This window comes from Scyliorhinus torazame, chromosome 24, assembly GCF_047496885.1.
Source record: "Scyliorhinus torazame isolate Kashiwa2021f chromosome 24, sScyTor2.1, whole genome shotgun sequence".
NCBI lineage: Eukaryota > Metazoa > Chordata > Chondrichthyes > Carcharhiniformes > Scyliorhinidae > Scyliorhinus > Scyliorhinus torazame.
In genome coordinates, this window is record NC_092730.1 from 55,414,317 (window position 1) to 55,435,366 (window position 21,050).

Genomic DNA, 21,050 nt, shown 5'->3' on the forward strand with positions numbered 1-21,050 from the left:
TCAGCCGTCGGCAGTGTCTAATTTAGAGCCATCTGCAAACTATAACATTTGTTCCCATTGTAGACTGCTCCCGCTTCCTCAGTGTTAAAAGTGGAGTGAGCAGTTTGGAGCTAGTGTCAGTATTGAAATGGAGTTTTCCCACCACCGGGGTGCTCCAAATAAACTGATCGATTATTGAGAGTAACCCTGAACATAAATGCAAAGGGAGGTTTTGGATTTCTATTCTCTCCAAATCCAGCTGCAGCGCCGAGTATGAACGAGTCAGAGGCCAAAGCGTCACCGAGCAGTCACTAAATGATGGGACTTTATAAAGACACAAAGATCGACAGGACGATAACTCGGCATTACACAGGATGTTGATGTAGTGAAACGCTATTAAAACAGGTCTGGCTATTCATAATAGAAATAAACCAGTAATTGAGAATATGATAGTTTGGCTGCTTTCCAGAAGTTGTGAGTGGCTCTTAAAAGAGCCGTTGGGTTTTGATGAGTTTGAGAACAGTTTTACTTGGAGCTGGTGTACTTGGTCACCGCCTTTGTCCCTTCCGACACGGCGTGCTTGGCCAGTTCCCCGGGCAGCAGCAGGCGCACGGCGGTCTGGATCTCCCGGGAGCTGATGGTGCTGCGCTTGTTGTAATGGGCCAGGCGGGAAGCCTCACCCGCGATGCGCTCGAAAATATCGTTGACGAACGAGTTCATGATGCTCATGGCCTTGGAGGAGATGCCGGTGTCGGGGTGAACCTGCTTCATCACTTTGTAGATGTAGATGGAGTAACTCTCCTTCCTCGACTTTCGCCGCTTCTTGCCGCCCTTTACTGCCGGTTTCTTAATGACTTTCTTGGCTCCCTTCTTGGAAGCTGGTTTCGATGTTGGTTTCTTCTCGTCAGCCATCGTCAATTTCACCCAGAAATAAAGCAAACCCCTTCCGAGCGCTGATTAAATAGACAGAGCCTCACATCTATGCTAATGAGGAATGGGGAAAGGAATGATTGTGATTGGACATTGTGAAAAGAAGGACAGCCAGTTATGTTATGTTTATTTGACTGGAGATGTAAACAGACCAATCACATTTAGGAATTTCCACCAATCAGAAACCTTCTTACTACAAACAGGAAATACATGTCAGAAAGAATGTCTCCAGTCCCATTTTGTCAGTGTGTAAAGATTCACCGGGAAATGTCACCTTGTTGTCGGTGAGAGGGACCCTTCACCACAGAGAGAATGTGCGGGAGTGCGGGATTTACTCACTGTCTGATACAGTGTGCGAGTGTGGGATTTACTCACTCTGATACAGTGTGTGTGGGATTTACTCACTCTCTGATACAGTGTGTGAGTGTGGGATTTACTCACTCTGATACAGTGTGTGAGTGTGGGATTTACTCACTCTGATACAGTGTGTGAGTGTGGGATTTCCTCACTCTCTGATACAGTGTGTGAGTGTGGGATTTACTCACTCTCTGATACAGTGTGTGTGTGTGGGATTTACTCACTCTCTGATACAGTGTGTGTGTGGGATTTACTCACTCTCTGATACAGTGTGTGAGTGTGGGATTTACTCACTCTCTGATACAGTGTGTGTGTGGGATTTACTCACTCTCTGCTAATGTGTGTGTGTGGGATTTACTCCCTCTGACACAGTGTGAGAGTGTGGGATTTACTCACTCTCTCATACAGTGCGAGAGTGTGGGATTTACTCACTCTCTCATACAGTGTGAGAGTGAGGGATTTACTCACTCTCTGATACAGTGTGTGAATGTGGGATTTACTCACTCTCTGATAGAGTGTGAGTGTGAGTATTACTCTAGCTGAGGCGTAACCAATGTTTTATACAGTTCCAGCATAACCTGCCTTTTCTTAAACTCTGTGCCTCGGCGAATAGAGAAAAGGATAGCATAGGCCCGGGGTTTTCAAGCTCAGGGTCTTCAAGCTCAGGGTTGTGACCTGTGGGTGGATCTCGGGAAGGTTTCAGGAGGGTGGTAGTGATCCAGATCGCGGAAGGAATGGCCAATGGTCACGACTAGTGTTTACAAATGCCAACCATGATGGACGTTTGAGATTGTCGGCCATTCCGCGCATGCGTCTCTTATCAAGTAGTGCGCAGGCCTGGAGCCCAGCAAGTTGGACTGGCTCCTCCTGATGTCAGTGCGCTGTCCCGGGCCAGTTTTATTCAGCAAATTCTGGAGTCCTCCCACCGGAGGCGGCGCCAGCGAGCAGGTCACACGCCCCGTACGCTGACATCACGTGTTCTGGGCCCGAGAGAGATTCCTCCATTTTGCAGCTGCCAGCAGTGCTGGTGTGAACTCCAGGGCCTCTGGTGAACAACCCATGAAGAAGCTGAAAACAGGAACAAAGCAGCACAATGATGAGTATTTGAGGGGTGGGTTTATAAATTGTGCCACTGCAATCAGGATTCAAATTTCATGTCTGTTACATGCCGGGAATTACTGGCAAATGAAAGTTTAAACCTCAAATTGTCAAAGACATTCTGGCGAGTTCGAGGACAAAGCTCTGTAATTTTTTCAGTGGATGCAGTGAGATCTTCAATCATCAGATGAAGTCATTATCAGAAATGTAACATTGAATAACAAAGCAAGTGAGATCGTGGGGACCAAGCAGGCTCACCTGTCACATTAAAGGCAAGTGGAAATGGTGGGTGTGTGAGAGAGAGTGGGTGGGTGTGTGAGAGAGAGAGTGTTTGGTGTGTGAGAGAGAGAGTGTTTGGTGTGTGAGAGAGAGAGTGTGTGTGAGAGAGAGAGAGTGTGTGTGAGAGAGAGAGAGTGTGTGTGAGAGAGAGTGGGTGAGTGAGAGAGAGTGGGTGTGAGAGACAGTGGGTGTGAGAGAGAGAGAGTGGGTGTGTGAGAGAGAGTGGGTGTGTGAGAGAGAGTGGGTGTGTGAGAGAGTGGGTGTGTGAGAGAGAGTGGGTGTGTGAGAGAGTGGGTGTGTGAGAGAGTGGGTGTGTGTGAGAGAGTGGGTGTGTGTGAGAGAGTGGGTGTGTGTGAGAGAGTGGGTGTGTGGGAGAGAGTGAATATGTGTGTGTGAGTGGATGGATGTGTGTGTGAGTGGGTGGATGTGTGTGTGAGTGGGTGGATGTGTGTGTGAGAGAGTGGGAGTGTGTGAGAGAGTGGGAGTGTGTGAGAGAGTGGGAGTGTGTGAGAGAGTGGGTGCGAGTGAGAGAGTGTGTGTGAGAGAGAGTGGGTGCGAGTGAGAGAGTGTGTGTGAGAGAGAGTGGGTGCGAGTGAGAGATGGGTGTCTGCATGAGAGTGTGAGTGGGTGGATGTGTGTGAGAGTGGGTGGATGTGTGTGAGAGTGGGTGGATGTGTGTGAGAGTGGGTGGATGTGTGTGAGAGTGGGTGGATGTGTGTGAGAGTGGGTGGATGTGTGTGAGAGTGGGTGGATGTGTGTGAGAGAGAGTGGGTGTGTGAGAGAGAGAGTGTGTGGGTGTGTGAGAGAGAGTGGGTGGGTGTGTGAGAGAGAGTGGGTGAGTGTGTGAGAGAGAGTGGGTGTGTGAGAGAGAGAGTGTGTGGGTGTGTGAGAGAGAGAGTGTGTGAGTGGGTGGATGTGTGTGTGAGTGGGTGTGTGAGAGAGTGCGTGTGTGAGCGAGTTAGCCTCTGTATTTTACATTGTCACTCTTTGATATGTAACACATATTTTACTCTTGCTGCTCTGTTACTGTGGTGTGTGTGTGTGAGAGAGAGAGTGTGTTTTACCATCACGGTCTCTGTGATATATGATGCATATTTTACTGCTTACTGCTCAGTTACTCTTGTGTCAAAGAGTGTGTGAATATCAGAGTATGAGAATATGAGAGTGTGAGTGTGTGTGAGGAAGTGTGCGCGAGGGAATGTGTCACTATGTCTGCAAGAGTGTATGAGTGTGAGAAATAGTCTGCGTGAGTGTGTGTGTGTTTTACCTTCATTGTCTCTGTGATATTTCACACATTTTACTGCTCAGTTACTGGTGTGCGAGTGTGTTTATCCTCACTATCTGGCTATCATATATAATATATTTTACTGCTTACTGCTCAGTTACTTAAGTGTGAGAGTGGCGAGAGTGTGTTTTACCCTCACTGTCCCACAGCGATATATAACACATATTTAACTGCATACTGCTCAGTGACTGGTGTGTCCATGTGTGAGGCAGTCTGAGAGAGAGGGACTAGGAGTGTGAAAGAATGAGTGTGTGTGAGAGTTAGTGTTTGCCAGAGAAATAGTGAGTGTGTGTCACACTGTCTCTCATTGTCCCTCTGTGATATATAAAGCATATTTTACCACAGTTACTGGTGTGTGTGTGTGAATGAGAGAGTGTATGAGTGTGTGTGAGAGAGAATGTGTGAGAGAGTGAAATACAAGTTATATAGCACAGAGACAGTGAGGGTTAACACACACTCACACTCTCTCTCACACACCATCTCTCATACACACGCACTCTCTCTCTCTCTCACACACACCAGTTACTGAGCAATAAGCAGTAGAATATTCATTATATATCACAGAGAGACAGTGGTTACTATCACAGAGGTTACTACACACACTCATAGGTCGATTGTCCCGAAAGACGTGCTGTTAGGTAATTTGGACATTCTGAATTCTCCCCCCCTGTACCCAAACAGGTGCCAGAATGTAGCGACTGGGAGCTTTTCCAGGAACTTCATTGCAGTGTTAATGTAAATCTACTTGTGACAATAAAGATTATTATAAGATAGAGTCATAGTCTATCTATGACTCTATCTGTGTGTGTATGTGTTAACCTCACTGTCTCTCTGTGATATATAATGAATATTTTACTGCTCAGGTACTGGTTTGTGAGAGAGAGTGCGTGACTGAGAGTGTGTGAGTGTGCGTTTGACCCTCAATATCTCTCTGTGATATAGAACACATTTTACTGCTTACTGCTCAGGTACTGGTGAGTGAGAGTGTGTAAGTGAGAGAGTGTGAGTTTTACCCTCATTGTTTCTATGATGTATCACATATTTTACTGCTTCCTGCTCAGTTATTGTTGGGAGAGCACAGTACGAAGTCTTACAACACCAGGTTAAAGTCCAACAGGTTTGTTTCGATGTCACTAGCTTTCGGAGCACTGCTCCTTCCTCAGGTGAATGAAGAGGTATGTTCCAGAAACACATATATAGACAAATTCAAAGATGCCAAACAATGCTAGGATTGCGACCATTAGCAGGTGATTAAATCTTTACAGATCCAGAGATGGGGTAACCCCAGGTTAAAGAGGTGTGAATTGTGTCAAGCCAGGACAGTTGGTAGGATTTCGCAGGCCAGATGGTGGGGGATGAATGTAATGCGACATGAATCCCAGGTCCCGGTTGAGGCCGTACTCATGTGTGCGGAACTTGGCTATAAGTTTCTGCTCGGCGATTCTGCATTGTCGCGGGTCCTGAAGGCCGCCTTGGAGAACGCTTACCCGGAGATCAGAGGCTGAATGCCCTTGACTGCTGAAGTGTTCCCCGACTGGAAGGGAACATTCCTGCCTGGTGATTGTTGCGCGATGTCCGTTCATTCGTTGTCGCAGCGTCTGCATGGTCTCGCCAATGTACCACGCTTCGGGACATCCTTTCCTGCAGCGTATGAGGTAGACAACATTGGCCGAGTCACACGAGTATGTACCGCGTACCTGGTGGGCGGTGTTCTCACGTGTAATGGTGGTATCCATGTCGATGATCTGGCACGTCTTGCAGAGATTGCCATGACAGGGTTCTGTGGTGTCGTGGTCACTGTTCTGAAGACTGGGTAGTTTGCTGCAAACAATGGTTCGTTTGAGGTTGCGCGGTTGTTTGAAGGCAAGTAGTGGGGGTGTGGGGATGACCTTGGCAAGATGTTCATCGTCATCAATGACGTGTTGAAGGCTGTGAAGATGATGACGTAGTTTCTCCGCTCCGGGGAAGTACTGGACGACGAAGGGTATTCTGTCGGTTGTGTCCCATGTTTGTCTTCTGAGGAGGTTGGTCCGGTTTTTCGCTGTGGCGCGTTGGAACTGTCGATCCATGAGTCGAGTGCCATATCCTGTTCGTACGAGGGCATCTTTCAACGTCTGTAGATGTCTGTTACGCTCCTCCTCGTATGAGCAGATCCTGTGTATACGGTATCTATAGGGACAAGCGCTCCATATACACAGGATCTGCTCAGACGAGGAGGAGCGTAACAGACATCTACAGACGTTGAAAGATGCCCTCGTACGAACAGGATATGGCACTCGACTCATCGATTGACAGTTCCAATGCACCACAGCGAAAAACCGGACCAACCTCCTCAGAAGACAAACATGGGACACATCCGACAGAATACCCTTCGTCGTCCAGTACTTCCCCGGAGCGGAGAAACTACGTCATCTTCTTCACAGCCTTCAACACGTCATTGATGACGATGAACATCTTGCCAAGGTCATCCCCACACCCCCACTACTTGCCTTCAAACAACCGCAAAACTTCAAACAAACCATTGTTTGCAGCAAACTACCCAGTCTTCAGAACAGTGACCACGACACCACAGAACCCTGTCATGGCAATCTCTGCAAGACGTGCCAGATCATCGACATGGATACCACCATTACACGCGAGAACACCGCCCACCAGGTACGCGGTACATACTCGTGCGACTCGGCCAACGTTGTCTACCTCATATGCTGCAGGAAAGGATGTCCCGAAGCGTGGTACATTGGCGAGACCATGCAGACGCTGCGACAACGAATGAACGGACATCGCGCAACAATCACCAGGCAGGAATGTTCCCTTCCAGTCGGGGAACACTTCAGCAGTCAAGGGCATTCAGCCTCTGATCTCCGGGTAAGCGTTCTCCAAGGCGGCCTTCAGGACCCGCGACAATGCAGAATCGCCGAGCAGAAACTTATAGCCAAGTTCCGCACACATGAGTACGGCCTCAACAGGGACCTGGGATTCATGTCGCATTACATTCATCCCCCACCATCTGGCCTGCGAAATCCTACCAACTGTCCTGGCTTGACACAACTCACACCTCTTTAACCTGGGGTTACCCCATCTCTGGATCTGTAAAGATTTAATCACCTGCTAATGGTCGCATTCCTAGCATTGTTTGGCATCTTTGAATTTGTCTATATACGTGTTTCTGGAACATACCTCTTCATTCACCTGAGGAAGGAGCAGCGCTCCGAAAGCTAGTGACATCGAAACAAACCTGTTGGACTTTAACCTGGTGTTGTAAGACTTTGTACTGTGCTCACCCCAGTCTAACGCCGGCATCTCCACATCATTGTTGGGAGAGTGAGTGGTGTGTGTGTGTGAGAGAGAGTGAGTTTGGCTGTCAGTTTTACCCTCACTGTCTTTGATATATAACACATATTTTACTCTTACAGGTGTGTGTGTGTTTTACCCTCACTATGTATCTGTGATATATAACACATATTTTACTCTTACAGGTGTGTGTGTGTTTTACCCTCACTATGTATCTGTGATATATAACACATATTTTACTCTTACAGGTGGGTGTGTGTTTTACCCTCACTATGTATCTGTGATATATAACACCTATTTTACTCTTACAGGTGTGTGTGTGTTTTACCCTCACTATATATCTGTGATATATAACACATATTTTACTCTTACAGGTGTGTGTGTGAGTTTTACCCTCACTATGTATCTGTGATATATAACACATTTTACTCTCACAGGTGTGTGTTTTACCCTCACTATGTATCTGTGATATATAACACATATTTTACTCTTACAGGTGTGTGTGTGTTTTACCCTCACGATGTATCTGTGATATATAACACATATTTTACTCTTACAGGTGTGTGTGTGTTTTACCTTCACTATGTATCTGTGATATATAACACATATTTTACTCTTACGGGTGTGTGTGTTTTACCCTCACTATGTATCTGTGATATATAACACATATTTTACTCTTACAGGTGTGTGTGTGAGTTTTACCCTCACTGTGTAACTGTGATATATAACACATATTTTACTCTTACAGGTGTGTGTGTGTGTGTTTTTTACCCTCACTATGTATCTGTGATATATAACACATATTTTACTCTTACAGGTGTGTGTGTGTTTTAACCTCCTATTTATCAGTTATTATATAACACATATTTTACTCTTACAGGTGTGTGTGTGTTTTACCCTCACTATGTATTTGTGATATATAACACATATTTTACTCTTACAGGTGTGTGTGTTTTACCCTCACTATATATCTGTGGTATATAACACATATTTTACTCTTACAGGTGTGTGTGTGAGTTTTACCCTCACTATGTATCTGTGATATATAACATATATTTTACTCTTACAGCTGTGTGTGTGTTTTACCCTCACTATGTATCTGTGATATATAACACATATTTTACTCTTACAGGTGTGTGTGTGTGTTTTACCCTCACTATGTATCTGTGATATATAACACATATTTTACTCTTACATGTGTGTGTGTGCTTTACCCTCACTATGTATCTGTGATATATAACACACATTTTACTCTTACAGGTGTGTGTGTTTTACCCTCTCTATATATCTGTGATATATAACACATATTTTACTCTTACAGGTTTGTGTTAGTTTTACCCTCACTATGTATCTGTGATATATAACACATATTTTACTCTTACAGGTGTGTGTGTGTGTTTTACCCTCACTATGTATCTGTGATATATAACGCATATTTTACTCTTACAGGTGTGTGTGTGTGTGAGTTTTACCCTCACTGTGTATCTGTGATATATAACACATATTTTACTCTTACAGGTGTGTGTGTTTTACCCTCTCTATATATCTGTGATATATAACACATATTTTACTCTTACAGGTTTGTGTTAGTTTTACCCTCACTATGTATCTGTGATATATAACGCATATTTTACTCTTACAGGTGTGTGTGTGTGTGAGTTTTACCCTCACTATGTATCTGTGATATATAACACATATTTTACTCTTACAGTTGTGTGTGTTTTACCCTCTCTATATATCTGTGATATATAACACATATTTTACTCTTACAGGTTTGTGTTAGTTTTACCCTCACTCTGTATCTGTGATATATAACACATATTTTACTCTTACAGGTGTGTGTGTGTTTTACCCTCACTATGTATCTGTGATATATAACACATATTTTACTCTTACAGGTGTGTGTGTTTTACCCTCTCTATATATCTGTGATATATAACACATATTTTACTCTTACAGGTTTGTGTTAGTTTTACCCTCACTATGTATCTGTGATATATGACACATATTTTACTCTTACAGGTGTGTGTGTGTTTTACCCTCACTATGTATCTGTGATATATAACACATATTTTACTCTTACAGGTGTGTGTTTTACCCTCACTATGTATCTGTGATATATAACACATATTTTACTCTTACAGGTGCGTGTGTGAGTTTTACCCTCACTATGTATCTGTGATATATAAAACATATTTCACTCTTACAGGTGTGTGTTTTACCCTCACTATATATCTGTGATATATAACACATATTTTACTCTTACAGGTTTGTGTGTGTGTTTTACCCTTACTATGTATCTGTGATATATAACACATATTTTACTCTTACAGGTGTGTGTGTGTGTGAGTTTTACCCTCACTATGTATCTGTGATATATAACACATATTTTACTCTTACAGGTGTGTGTGTTTTACCCTCTCTATATATCTGTGATATATAACACATATTTTACTCTTACAGGTTTGTGTTAGTTTTACCCTCACTATGTATCTGTGATATATAACACATATTTTACTCTTACAGGTGTGTGTGTTAGTTTTACCCTCACTATGTATCTGTGATATATAACACATATTTTACTCTTACAGGTGTGTGTGTTTTACCCTCACTATATATCTGTGATATATAACACATATTTTACTCTTACAGGTGTGTGTGTGTGTTTTACCCTCACTATATATCTGTGATATATAACACATATTTTACTCTTACAGGTGTGTGTGTTTTACCCTCACTATGTATCTGTGATATATAACACATATTTTACTCTTACAGGTGTGCGTGAGTTTTACCCTCACTATGTATCTGTGATTATATAACACATGTTTTACTCTTACAGGTGTGTGTGAGTTTTACCCTCACTATGTATCTGTGATATATAACACATATTTTACTCTTACAGGTGTGTGTGTGTGTTTTACCCTCACTATGTATCTGTGATATATAACACATATTTTACTCTTACAGGTGTGTGTGTGTTTTACCCTCTCTATGTATCTGTGATATATAACACATTTTTAACTGCTTACTGCTCAGTAACTGATATGTGTGAGTGAGAGTGACGGAGTGTGTGTGGGAGAGAAGCAGCATTTTTGTGTTAGAGAGAGCGTAAGTGTGTGTGACAGTTGTGTGTGTTTGTTTTGCCCTCGTTGTTTCTCTATGATACATAACAAATATTATACAGCTTATTGCTCACTAAATAGTGTGTGTGTGCGTGAGATAGTATGTGAGAGGGAGTGAGATAATGTGTGAGATAGTGAGCATAAATGAGTGTGAGAGTGAGATGGTGTGTGTGAGAGAGGAAGTGAGAGTGTGTGAGTGACTGAGTGAGATAGTGTGTGAGAGAGAGTGTGTGAGAGGGAGTGACTGAGTGTGTGAGTGAGATAGTGAGTGTGAGTGAAAGTGGGTGAATGAGATAGTGAGTGTTAGTGACAGTGTGAGTGAGAGTGTGTGTGTGAAAGCGAGGGAGTGTGAGTGAGGGAGTGTGAGTGATTGAGATAGGGAGTGTTTGTGTGAGGGAGTGAGTGTGAGTGAGAGTGTGTGAAGGAGTGAGTGTGTGTGAGGGAGTGAGAGTCTGTGTGAGGGAGAGTCTGTATGTGTGCGGGATAGTGAGTGTTTGGGTTTGTGTGTGAGAGAGCAACAGGGTGAAAAGTGGATGTGATGCTGATGGGCAGCAGGGCGGCACAGTGGTTAGCACTGCTGCCTGACAGCGTCAGAGACCTGGGTTTGATTCCGGCTTCGGGCGACTGTGTGGAGTTTGTACATTCTTCCGTGTCTGTTTGGGTTTCCTCCGGTTTCCTCCCACAGTCCAAAGATATGCAGGTTACGGGGTTCCGATATGCTAAACTGACCCTCGGTGGGGTTACAAGGAGAGGGTGGGAGATTGGTCTTAGCGTGGCGTGCTCATTCAGAGGGTCAATGCAGACACGATGGGTTGAATGGTCTCCTTCTGCACTGTAGGGTTTCTATGAGAGAGAGAGTGTTTGTGAGTGTGTGTGACTGTGTCTGAGAGTGTGTGCAAGAGACAGAGTGTGTGTGTGCGCGTGTTACCCTCACTGTTTCTCTCTGATATGTAACAAATATTTTACTGCTCAGTAAGCAGTAAAATGTGAGACAGTGTGTGAGAGTGTGTGATTTACCCTCACTGTCTTTCTATGATGTATAACACATATTTTACAGCTTACTGCTCAGTTACTGCTGTCTGACTGCGTGAGAGCGTGTGAGTGAGAGAGTGAGTGCATGGTTTACCCTCAATGTATCTCTGTGGTATATATCCCATACTTTATTGCTTCCTGCTCAGTGACTGGTGTGTGTGTGTGAGAGAGAGAGAGAGAGAGAGAGAGTGAGTGCGTGAGTGAGTATTAACCTCACTGTCTCTCTGTGATATATAAATAATATTTTATTGATTATTACTATGTTCTGCATTTGTGAGTGTCTGTGGGAGAGACAGTGCATGGGTGTGTGTGAGAGAGAGAGAGAGAGAGTGTGTGAGTGAGTGAGTATTAACCTCACTGTGTCTCTGTGATATATAAATAATATTTTATTGATTATTACTATGTTCTGGATTTGTGAGTGTCTGTGGGAGAGACAGTGCATGGGTGTGTGTGTGAGAGAGTGTATGAGAGAAAGAGTGTGAGTGAGTGTGTATAAACCTCACTGTTACTCTGTGCTCTATATAACATATTTTACTGCTTAATGCTCAGTGATTGGTGTGTGTGTGTTTCACCCTCAGACTCTGCGATATATAATGCTTATGTAGTGCTTACTGCTAAGTTACTTGTGAGTGAACATGTGCATAAGAAAATATGTGTGTGTGTTTTACCCTCACTGTCTCTCTGTGATAGAATGCAATGCACTGCCTGTGGAAGTAGTTGAGTCGGAAACATTAGGGACCTTCAAGCAGCTATTGGATAGGTACATGGATTACGGTAAAATGATATAGTGTAGATTTATTTGTTCTTAAGGGCAGCACGGTAGCATTGTGGATAGCACAATTGCTTCACAGCTCCAGGGTCCCAGGTTCGATTCCGGCTTGGGCCACTGTCTGTGTGGAGTCTGCACATCCTCCCCGTGTATGCGTGGGTTTTCTCCGGGTGCTCCGGTTTCCTCCCACAGTCCAAAGATGTGCAGGTTAGATGGATTGGCCATGATAAATTGCCGTTAGTGTCCAAAATTGCCCTTAGTGTTGGGTGGGGTTACTGGGTTATGGGGATAGGGTGAAGGTGTTGACCTTGGGTAGGGTGCTCTTTCCAAGAGCCAGTGCAGACTCGATGGGCCAAATGGCCTCCTTCTGCACTGTAAATTCTATGATAATGCAGATTTTACTGCTTACTGTGAGAGAATGTGTGAGTGTGTTTTACCCTCACTGTCTGTGTATGATCTATGGCATATTTTACTGCTTTCTGCTCAGTTGTTGGTGTCTGAATGTGTGTGAGAGTGTGTGTTTTCCACTGTAGCTGTCTGTCTCTGTTTTGAGTCAAGTGTTAGCGAAAAATCAATTTGATTCTATAACTCTCTGCCTCTGTTCTGTGTGCTTGCATTTGTAGCTGTCTATCTCTGTTAGAGGATTCTGGGTTTAATCTCTATCTGTCCACCTCTCTGATGTGCGTGATTTTATTGTGTTTTCTGTTCTTGTCAATATCTGTTCTGTGAGTTAATGGTGAACTTTCTGTTCAATATTGATCTTCCATTATTACTTTTAGTGATAATATTGATATAACAAATGATCTGTATCCACGTCTCATGAAAATGACACTGTACCGTTATATCTGAGATCGTTCGAGATAAACCAGGGATTGGTTTAGCACAGTGGGCTAAACAACTGGCTTGTAATGCAGAAGGCCAGCAGCGCGGGTTCAATCCCGTAACTGCCACCCCGAACAGGTGCCAGAATGTGGCGACTAGGGGCTTTTCACAGTAACTTTATTGAAGCTTACTTGTGACAAGAAGCGACTATTATTATGTATTTTGCACTAAGAAAGTTGCAAAAAAAGTGCAAATCGATTACATCCACATTGATTGCTGAATCTATACCTAATTATTACTTTACAGATGAAAAGCTGTTATCACAAGTTGATCCAATGTTCCATGATATGGAGGGAGGACGAATTGTGGAAAATTATCCCACCTGCCCTCTCGTGTATCACTGTTGGATTGGACATGTTTATCTGGGACTTGAGGTCAATGTGAGTCTGACTGCTTCTGTTCTCTGTGACGGTGGAGTTGATGTTGTGTCTGTGTCTCTGCAATGTTGGATTAATATTGTACTTACTGTCAGTTAGAAGGAGACGGCAGCACATACATTTTGCTGAGGAATCATCATCTTGTTCTTGGAACTCATTTCTTCATCTGTTGAACTAGGGGGAAGAAAGCATATCTCTTGTAAATCAGGGTCAGATGAGGCCAATGATAGATCAATCTATTCTTTCAACTGATAATCACAGAATTTATAGGGCAAAAGGAGGCCATTCGGTCCATCGAGCCCATCTTTGTAAAGAGCGTTCCACGCCTCCACCCTTACCCAGTAACCCCACCTAACCATGTGAAATGAAATGAAAATCGCTTGTCACAAGTCAGCTTCAAATGAAGTTACTGTGAAAAGCCCCTAGTCGCCACATTCCAGCACCTGTTCGGGGAGGCTGGTACAGGAACCGTGCTGCTGGCCTGCTTTAAAAGCCAGCGATTTAGCCCAGTGTGCTAAACCAGCCCATGTGCGCTGTTGGACAGTGTTGGACACTAAGTGCAATTTATCATGGCCATTCCACCTAACCCGCACATCTGACTGTGGGAGGAAACTGGAGCACCCGGAGGAAACCCACGCAGATACGGGGAGAACATGCAGACTCCGCACAGACAGTGACCAAGCCGGGATTTGAACCTGGGACCCTAGAGCTGTGAAGCAACCGTGCTAACCACGATGCCACCGTGCTGCCCCCAATCAGTAAAAGAAAGAAAATACTCTCCAAATCCTAACCCAGAATCAGACAATAAGCCAGGCCCAGAAAGAGCTCTCCCTTCCCCCCCGCTCACTCCAAGTCCCGGAACAAGATCGTGCTCCGCTGCGCCTCTTGCAAACAGCCCCCGATTCTCCCTGAACTCCCCCGAGTCAGTAATGATCTCTGAGCCTCTTTGCTCACACTCCCAGATGGAGGTGCTGCTGCAATGAGAACGCTGTTTCCTCGCTGACCTGGGCGCTGACATTGACATTTCCCTCAGCTTCAACAAAGCGATTCCACTCTGACCAAATGGAGAGTGTGTGGGGGAGGGGCTGCGCAGGCGCTCCCAATCTCAGAATGACGACCAGCAGGGGCGGGGTTACACCGGGCATGCGCACATCCCTGCCGCAATTCAGCATTGAGAATCAAGGGGAACATTCCCCATTTCATCGTCATCACATGTGGAGCAAAACCTCCTTTAGATCCCGTGTTGGGGGGACTGTGTGTTTGGCTGCAAGTGGCCCTGTGCCCTCCGGCTCAACCAATCACCTTTGTAGCTGTGTGTTTGTCCCAATGAGAGATTCAATTTGCAGTCATTGCCTGCAGCTTGTTTGTTATTACTCTGTCACTCAGCCCCTCAAACTCACACTTTCTGCAAACTACCATTCCACTGAACCACAGAATTACTACAGTGTGAAGGAGGCAATTCGGCCCATCGAGTCTGCAGCGACCCTCTGAAAGAGCGCCCCAGCTCCGCCCACTCGCCACCTTATCCCCATAAACCCGTAACCCCACTGAACCGACACACCCTTGGACACAGCGGGAATTCAGCATTGCCGACCCACCTAACATGCACATCTATGGCCTGTGGGAGGAAATCGGAGCACCCGGAGGAAACCCACCCACACACACGGGGAGAACATGCAAACGCCATACAGGCAGTCGCCCAATGCTAGAATTGAACCCAGGTCCCTGGCACAGTGAGGCAGCAGTGCGAACCACTGTTCCACCTCTGGGTTCACTCACTCCCCTGGTTCACTCAACCCCCTGGTTCACTCATTCCTCTGGTTCACTCACACCCCTGGTTCACGCGCTCCCCTGGTTCACTCACTCCCAAAGAACAAAGAACAAAGAAATGTACAGCACAGGAACAGGCCCTTCGGCCCTCCAAGCCCGTGCCGACCATACTGCCCGACTAAACTACAATCTTCTACACTTCCTGGGTCCGTATCCTTCTATTCCCATCCTATTCATATATTTGTCAAGATGCCCCTTAAATGTCCCTATCGTCCCTGCCTCCACTACCTCCTCCGGTAGTGAGTTCCAGGCACCCACTACCCTCTGCGTAAAAAACTTGCCTCGTACATCTACTCTAAACCTTGCCCCTCTCACCTTAAACCTATGCCCCCTAGTAATTGACCCCTCTACCCTGGGGAAAAGCCTCTGACTATCCACTCTGTCTATGCCCCTCATAATTTTGTATACCTCTATCAGGTCGCCCCTCAACCTCCTTCGTTCCAGTGAGAACAAACCGAGTTTATTCAATCGCTCCTCATAGCTTATGCCCTCCATACCAGGCAACATTCTGGTAAATCTCTTCTGCACCCTCTCTAAAGCCTCCACATCCTTCTGGTAGTGTGGCGACCAGAATTGAACACTATACTCCAAGTGTGGCCTAACTAAGGTTCTATACAGCTGCAACATGACTTGCCAATTCTTATACTCAATGCCCCGGCCAATGAAGGCAAGCATGCCGTATGCCTTCTTGACTACCTTCTCCACCTGTGTAGCCCCTTTCAGTGATCTGTGGACCTGTACTCCTAGATCTCTTTGACTTTCAATACTCTTGAGGGTTCTACCATTCACTGTATATTCCCTACCTGCATTAGCCCTTCCAAAATGCATTACCTCACATTTGTCCAGGTTAAACTCCATCTGCCATCTCTCCGCCCAAGTCTCCAGACAATCTAAATCCTGCTGTATCCTCAGACAGTCCTCATCGCTATCCGCAATTCCACCAACCTTTGTGTCGTCTGCAAACTTACTAATCAGACCAGTTACATTTTCCTCCAAATCATTTATATATACTACAAAGAGCAAAGGTCCCAGCACTGATCCCTGTGGAACACCACTGGTCACAGCCCTCCAATTAGAAAAGCATCCCTCCATTGCTACCCTCTGCCTTCTATGGCCTAGCCAGTTCTGTATCCACCTTGCCAGTTCACCCCTGATCCCGTGTGACTTCACCTTTTGTACTAGTCTACCATGAGGGACCTTGTCAAAGGCCTTACTGAAGTCCATATAGACAACATCTACTGCCCTACCTGCATCAATCATCTTAGTGACCTCCTCGAAAAACTCTATCAAGTTAGTGAGACACGACCTCCCCTTCACAAAACCGTGCTGCCTCTCACTAATACGTCCATTTGCTTCCAAATGGGAGTAGATCCTGTCTCTAAGAATTCTCTCCAGTAATTTCCCTACCACTGACGTAAGGCTCACTGGCCTGTAGTTCCCGGGATTATCCTTGCTACCCTTCTTAAACAGAGGAACAGAGTAAGGGGCCGCCCAATTAAATCAGAAATTATGAGTAATTTGTTCTCTCAGAGTATAGTGTATCTGTGGAAACATTGTTTCTAAGCGAATACTTGTCGAGGCTGGGGAAGTTACTATGTGCAAGATTAAATCAGTAAGGGAATCAAGGGTTATGGGGATAAGGCGGGAAAGTGGGTTTGAAGATTATATCATGTCAATCATAACCTCTTTGAATGGTGGAGCAGACAGGATGGGCCGAACGGCCTACTTCAGCTCCTCCGTCTTACAGTGTAATGAGATCATCTGATGAACTTGTTTTCACGGCTGGGCGTCCGGTTCTGGAAAGGCAAAATCTGCCAGCAGTGCCCCTGATGAAGCTGGCGTCTGTTTTGGAGCTTCTGAAGCCGCAAGTTTTCATGGTGCCAAACTCCTGCCCAAAGCTGGTGTCGTGATTTAAATCGATTATCAGACAGAGGATTAGGAATGTCGGTATAGAGATTGGTGCAAGAAGATTCACTTCTCAGGCCTGTTGAACTCCGAATCTAAACTCCATCCTAGTTCCGGATACACTGAATGAATCATCAGGTCACCCTCAATAAGTGACCCAACACGGAGATGCAGGAAATGGATCATCGAGGAGGATGGATTCAGACCCGTAGATGCAAAGCACAATGGATTAGCAGCGCATCACCTTCACCTCTCGGCCAACTCGCCAAATGACCTGACTTCACCAAACCACCTCATGGACCTTTAACATCTGCAACAACTAACGGAAGAAGGTTGTATTTTTCCATTGGTCCAGATGTGCAGCCAGTTGTGAAATGTTGGAAATATAGTCTCTGTCAGCAAATTACATTTCCAACATATCAGCTGAAGGATTGTTCTGAACGGACTGATGGGAAACACTTCAACACCATGGGAGTGGGCACGTGAGCAATAGGTCAGAAGGTGAGAGCATTGAGGGAGAACTCACACACTGTATCAGAGAGAGACTAAATCCCACACTCACACACTGTGTCAGAGAGAGACCTCTCCTGTGGAAATGTGCTCTCTGCTGTGGTACTGTGTTCTCTGCTGTGAAACTGTGCTCTCTGCTGTGGTACTGTGTTCTCTGCCGTGAACTGTGCGCTCTGCTGAGAAACTGCGATCTCTCCAGTAGAAATGTACTCTCTGCTGTGAAACTGCTCTCTGCTGAGGAAACGTGGACCAGATGTGATGCAGCTGAGGATGCTGAGTGATGTAACGTGGACATGGTGAAGTTACAGGCCAGAAATTTCCGAATTCTATTTTTGTTTTTAATGGACTGCTACAATCCACGTGTTTATTCTAGGACACAACAATGAATAAAAATGAATCAGTGCTGAGCAGATTCTAACATCCCACACCTCCAGTTTGTTTTAATTGAGAACCCCGTCCTCGATGGAAGCTTTTGCTCTCCGGATCACACCACGCCACCTGGCAATACAGCAGCGATACCTCCAAGATCTGATCTGTAACAGAATCACAGAACAATAGTGTCCCCTTGTGACTGAGGGGAACAGGTGCTCCTTATCCGCCCTGTCTATACCTATCATAATCTTGTATACCTCGATGAGATCACCCCTCAGTCATCTCTGTTCCTGCGTGAGAGAGAAAACAAGCCGATCCAACCTCTCTTCATATCCTAAATGTTCCATCCCAAGCAACATCCTGCTGAGTCACCTCTGCACCCCATCCAGTGCAGTCACATATTTCCTATAATGTGGTGACCTGAATTGCACACGGTACTCCAGCTGTGACCTCCCCAACATTCTATACAACTCCACCATGACCTCTCTGCTTTTGTAATCCATGCCCCGATTGATAAAGACAAATATCTCAAATGCCTTTTCCACCACCCTATTAACCTGCCCTTCTGCCTTCAGAGATCTCTGGACAAACACTCCAAGGTCCCTTTGTTCCTCAGGACTTCCCAGTGTCAGGCCATTAACATTAATCCTATAATAATAATATAATATTCTTTATTGTCACAAATAGGATTATATTAACACTCCAATGAAGTTACTGCGAAAACCCCCTACCAAATGATCACATCTAATTTTTCAGCGTTAAATTCCATCAGCCACTTTTCTGCCCATTTGACCATCCCGTCTGTATCTTCCTGTAACTCAAGACACTCAACCGAACTCTGAGCTTGAAACTCAGTGAAAGGATTTCACCCTCCTCTCGGAATCTGATCACCACCTCAATCCCAACATTCAGCTTGGGTGGGCAGACAAGACAACGTCCTTCCCGCAGGCCCCCCAGCACAGACTGGATAATATCCCAAACTCGTATCCTGCTATTGTCACATTGCTCCACCACCTTGGTCTCTTCACAAAACGCAAGGAATCTCAGACCAATTCTTCAGACCTTTGATTCTCTCTTCAAACAACATCTTGTCCCTGATTAAGTCCATCCTGGGAAGAGGGGCTCGGTATTCCGAGTTTCTCTGCAGGCATCCGGTTGCTGCTGATGGACCAAAAGAGGCCTCACGCCTGAAAGAAAGCCTCTCTCACAGCCCTGCGAGCATGTCTCCATTCGAAGGTGTAGTCAATACCTGCAGAGTAGATAACAATGGAGAGAAGTGTGAGCAATTTCAGCGTCACAATTCTCTGGACACAGAGCATTCAAAATATAATATTACTGAAAATACTGAACTGATCCTCTGGGAGCAGGACTCAAGTCAAAGGGAAAAATCCAGTGGGTTTCTAGTGGAAAGATTTAACAACTGGATGATGGCAGCTAAAATCAGTACTTGCGTTGCAATCTCTGTAGATATTCTACTGAATTTAAACCTGCAAAAGGCATATTTTCCGACTAGAAATCCAACACATTTCCCCCTGTTGTGGAGGAAGTTCTCAATCGCACAGGTGGATCAAACGGAATAAGGCTGGGCTGGGATTTGAGTCCAAATTTTTCTTTAGGGAACAGACACTTTACCGGACGAAGCTACAGAGTCTGAGGATGTTCAGCTAATCACAAGGGCTCTGGCTTTGATTGTCGCTGATTCGGCCAAACATTTACAATCTATCATTAATTGACCGTGAGAATGGGCGGTGAGGGGATTCTGGAACCCTGGTTCACTCATTCCCCTGGTTCACTCACTCTCCTGGTTCACTCACTCCCCTGGTTCACTCATTCCCCTGGTTCACTCACTCTCCTGGTTCACTCACTCCCCTGGTTCACTCACTCCCCTGGTTCACTCACTCCCCTGGTTCACTCACTCCCCCCCCCCGGTTCACTCAACCCCCCCCGGTTCACTCACTCCCCCGGTTCACTCACTCCCCCGGTTCACTCACTCCCCCGGTTCACTCACTCCCCCGGTTCACTCACTCCCCCGGTTCACTCACTCCCCCGGTTCACTCAACCCCCACGTTCACTCAACCCCCCGGTTCACTCACTCCCCCGGTTCACTCACTCCCCCGGTTCACTCACTCCCCTGGTTCACTCACTCCCCCGGTTCACTCACTCCCCCGGTTCACTCACTCCCCCGGTTCACTCACTCTCCCGGTTCATTCACTCTCCCGGTTCACTCACTCCCCTGAGTCAGTCGCTCCCCTGGTTCACTCACTCCCCTGGTTCACTCAACCCCCTGGTTCACTCTCTCCCCTGGTTCACTCATTCCCCTGGTTCACTCAATCTCCTGGTTCGCTCAATCTCCTGCTTTACTCGCTCTCCTGGTTTACTCTCTATCCAAATGGACATATTAGTGAGAGGCAGCATGGTTTTGTGAAGGGGAGTTTGTGTCTCACTAACTTGATAGAGTTTTCCGAAGAGGTCACAAAGATGATTGATGCAGGTAGAGCAGTGGATGTTGTCTATATAGACTGCAGTAAGGCCTTGTCAAAGGTCCCTCATGGTAGACTGGTACAAAAGGTGAAGTCACACGGGATCAGGGGTGAGCTGGCAAAGTGGATACAGAACTGGCTAGGTCATAAAGGCAGAGAGTAGCAATGGAAGGATGCTTTTCTAATTGGAGTGCTGTGACTAGTGATGTTCCGCAGGGATCAGTGCTGGGACCTTTGCTGTTCGTAGTATATATAAATGATTTGGAGGAAAATGTAACTGGTCTGATTAGTAAGTTTGCAGACGACACAATGGTTGGTGGAATTGCGGATAGTGATGAGGACTGTCAGAGGATACAGCAGGATTTAGGTTGTTTGGAGACTTTGACGGAGAGATGGCAGATGGAGTTTAATCCAGACAAATGTGAGATAATGCATTTTGTAAGGTCTAATGCAGGTAGGGAACAGACATTGAATATTAGAACCCTCAACAGTATTGAAAGTCAGAGAGATCTAGGTGCACAGGTCCACAGGTCACTGAAAGGGGCAACA

The 21,050-nt window shown here is 45.5% G+C and overlaps 1 long non-coding RNA gene across 1 annotated transcript in view; it reads right to left on the reverse strand.

The window, feature by feature from the left end:
* Positions 1 to 1,019: 1,019 nt before the first annotated feature.
* The window catches only part of LOC140400076 (uncharacterized), a 73,986-nt gene continuing 53,955 nt past the window's right edge, over positions 1,020 to 21,050 (reverse strand). Inside the window, exons 3-4 of the long non-coding RNA XR_011938037.1 lie at positions 13,494 to 13,578; positions 1,020 to 2,334 (exon numbers count right to left, since the gene is read on the reverse strand). This is a non-coding gene — a long non-coding RNA (uncharacterized lncRNA). The remainder of the gene's footprint in view (positions 2,335 to 13,493; positions 13,579 to 21,050) is intronic.